At 38.6% G+C, this 3767-nt stretch overlaps 1 non-coding gene across 1 annotated transcript; it reads right to left on the bottom strand.

Moving 5' to 3' along the window:
• Positions 1-3104: 3104 nt before the first annotated feature.
• Positions 3105-3212, bottom strand: LOC130978162 (small nucleolar RNA R71). The gene has a single exon (XR_009085820.1). It is a non-coding gene; the product is annotated as a small nucleolar RNA R71 (small nucleolar RNA).
• Between the last annotated feature and the right edge of the window lie 555 nt (positions 3213-3767).

The raw sequence follows: 3767 nt of genomic DNA, 5'->3' as shown, positions 1-3767 counted from the left end.
AAGATATCACTTGTTCTTCAACTTGATGAAGGTGATGATTGACGCCCATCATCCTTCTCACCATGAACAAGGTGACTGACAACCATTCTTGTTCTACAAGCATCTGAGGCTTAGTGAATATCTCTTGGATTCCTGATAACACGATGCATGGTTGATCGCCTGACAACCGAGTGCTCGCCTGACAAACGAGCCAGCCATTCCGTGAGATCAGAGTCTTCGTGGTAAGGCAAGAACTGATGGCGGCATTCAAGAGAATCCGGAAGGTCTAACCTTGTCTGTGGTATTCTGAGTAGGATTCAATGATTGAATGACTGTGACGTGCTTCAAACTCCTGAGGGCGGGGCGTTAGTGACAGACGCCAAAAGAATCAATGGATTCTATTCGGTCTGATTGAGAACCGACAGATGATTAGCCTATGCTGTGACAGAGCATCAGGGACGTATTCACTGAGAGGTGGGAGGTAGCTGCTGACAACAGTGAAACCCTACACGAGCTTGCCATGGAAAGGAGTAAGAAGGATTGGATGAAGGCAGTAGGAAAGCAGAGAGACGGAAGGGAAGGCATCTTTATACGCTTGTCTGAAGCTCTTACACCAATGATATAAGTATCACTATCTTTATCTTTTATGTTATTTTCGTTCATCACCATATACATTTGAGTTTGCCTGACTAAGATTTACAAGATGACCATAGCTTGCTTCAATGCTAACAATCTCCGTGGGATCGACCCTTACTCACGTAAGGTATTACTTGGACGACCCAGTGCACTTGCTGGTTAGTTGTGCGAAGTTGTGTAATGCCATGGAATTGAACCACCAAATCTTTTGGAGTTCATGACAGGGATTATGAGAGTTGTGAAAAGTATTGTTCACAATTTCGTCCACCAAGTTTTTGGTGCCGTTGCCGGGGATTGTTCAAGTACTTGAGCAAGCTTTTGGTAACAATGCCTGGGATTGTTCTAGTTTGGACAACTGACGGTTCATCTTGTTGCTTAGATTAGGTATTTATTTTTTTCGAAATTCTTGAAGATGAATTCTAGAGTTTCATGATGATTTGTTGAAATCTGGCTGGCTGAGAAGCCATGTCTAATCTGATTGGACCGAGGTTTCAACTTATCACCACAAGAGCTTGTTGATTTTCATCAATTTTGCTTTTGGAGCAGTGATCTGCTAAGGCTTGGCTGACCTTTGGTCATGTCTAGTGTTTTGGACCGAAGCTTTCTTTGAAAGCTTGGCTGGCTGTGAAGCCATGTCTAATTCCTGGACCGGAGTCTTAGACTAGCATTGCACTGATTCCTGGAATTCTCATTAAGAATTTTGATACCTTTTTCCACTTAATTTTCGAAAAACACAAAAAAAAATCAAAAAAATCATAAAAACCAAAAATATTTGATGTTTCTTGCTTAAAGTCTAGTGTCTCATCTTAAGTTTGGTGTCAATAGCATGCATTCATTCATGTGTCTTAAGGGTCTTCAAGTAATTCTTGATGATTTCTTACTCTGATCTTTGAATTCTTTTGGCTTGAGTGTTTATGTGTCTCATATAGTGTTAGTAGTGTACAAACTGCTAAGTTTGGTGTCTTGCATGCATTGTTATTTGATTCTTGTTGCATTTTGATTATTAAAAATCCAAAAATATTTTTAATTTGTGTCTTTTCAAGTCAATGATACAAAGAATTGAAGATTCAGAACATGCTGCAGAGGAATTATACAGAAAAAGCTGAGCATTCAAAAATGCCCAGTGAAGAAGGCAGACTGGCGTTTAAACGCCAGCCAGGGTACCTGGTTGGGCGTTTAACGCCCAAAGAGTAGCATTTTGGGCGTTAAACGCCAGAATGTATACCATTCTGGGCGTTTAACGCCAGGATGGTGCTAGGGGGAAGATTTTGTTTTCAAATCAATTTTTTTTCAAGTTTTCAAAGCTTTTCAAAATCAAATCTTTTTCAAATCATATCTTTTCAATCAAATGTTTTCAAAATCAATTTCTTTCCTTTTTCAAAGATACTTACTGACAATTAATGATTTGATTGAACATTTTTTGCCTTTTCTGTTAAGGAAGGTTTTATGTTTGAATCATATCTTTTCTTGTTAGGCAAGTCACTAATTTTCAAATCAAATCTTTTAAAATTATTTTCAAAACATATCTTTTACAATTGTTTTCAAATCATATCTTCTCAATCACATTTTTTTAAACCAATCAAATCTTTTTAACCTCATCTTTTTCAAAATAGTTTTCAATCAAATCTTTTTGATTTCTAATTTCAAAATCTTTTTCAAAAATCACTTGATTTCTTTTCCACTTTCAATTTTCGAAAATTATCAATCAATTTTGAAAATGTTTTTAACATCTTTCTAATTAATTTTCGAAAATCCTCTTCCCTCTTTCCCACATCCTTCTATTTATGGAGTACTACTCCTCCTTAATGCACAATTCGAACCCTATCTAATCAAGTTCGAATTCTTCTACCTTATCTTCTTCTATTTTTCTTTTCCTCTGACACTTCAAGGAATCTCTATACTGTGACATAGAGGATTCCACATTTTCTTGTTCTCTTCTCTTTCATATGAGCAGGAGCAGAGACAAAGGCATTCTTGTTGAAGCTGATCCTGAACCTGAAAGGACCTTGAAGAGAAAGCTAAGAGAAGCCAAAGCACAACTCTCTTTAGAGGACCTGACCGAATTCTTCAAGGAAGAAGAACACATGGCAGCCGAAAACAACAATAATGCCAACAATGCAAGGAAGGTGCTGGGTGACTTTACTGCACCTACTCCTGATTTCTATGGGAGAAGCATCTCTATCCCTGTCATTGGAGCAAACAACTTTGAGCTTAAGCCTCAATTAGTTTCTCTAATGCAACAGAATTGCAAGTTCCATGGACTTCCAATGGAAGATCCTCATCAGTTCCTAGCTGAATTCTTGCAAATCTGTGACACAGTCAAGACTAATGGGGTTAACCCTGAGGTCTACAGACTGATGCTATTCCCTTTTGCTGTAAGAGACAGAGCTAGAATATGGTTGGATTCTCAACCTAAAGAAAGCCTGAACTCTTGGGAAAAGCTAGTCAATGCCTTCTTGGCAAAGTTCTTTCCACCACAAAGATGGAGTAAGCTTAGAGTGGAAGTCCAAACCTTCAGACAGAAGGATGGAGAATCCCTCTATGAAGCTTGGGAAAGATACAAACAATTAATCAGAAGATGTCCCTCAGACATGCTTTCTGAATGGAGCATCATAGGTATTTTCTATGATGGTCTCTCTGAACTATCCAAGATGTCTCTGGATAGCTCTGCTGGAGGATCTCTTCATTTGAAGAAAACGCCTACAGAAGCTCAAGAGCTAATTGAAATGGTTGCAAATAACCAATTCATGTACACTTCTGAAAGGAATCCTGTGAACAATGGGACTAATCAGAAGAAAGGAGTTCTTGAGATTGACACTCTGAATGCCATATTGGCTCAGAACAAGATATTGACTCAACAAGTCAACTTGATTTCTCAAAGTCTGTCTGGAATGCAAAATGCACCTGGCAGTACTAAGGATGCTTCATCTGAGGAAGAAGCTTATGATCCTGAGAACCCTTCAATGGAAGAGGTGAATTACCTAGGAGAACCCTATGGAAACACCTATAATTCTTCATGGAGAAATCACCCAAATTTCTCATGGAAGAATCAAGAGAGACCTCAACAAGGTTTCAATAACAATAATGGTGGAAGAAACAGGCTTGGCACCAACAAGCCTTTTCCATCATCTTCTCAGCAACAGACAGAGAGT

Source organism: Arachis stenosperma, chromosome 4, assembly GCF_014773155.1.
Source record: "Arachis stenosperma cultivar V10309 chromosome 4, arast.V10309.gnm1.PFL2, whole genome shotgun sequence".
NCBI lineage: Eukaryota > Viridiplantae > Streptophyta > Magnoliopsida > Fabales > Fabaceae > Arachis > Arachis stenosperma.
The sequence above is the reverse complement of the archived record's forward strand: the minus strand, read 5'-3'. Positions and strand labels throughout refer to the sequence as shown.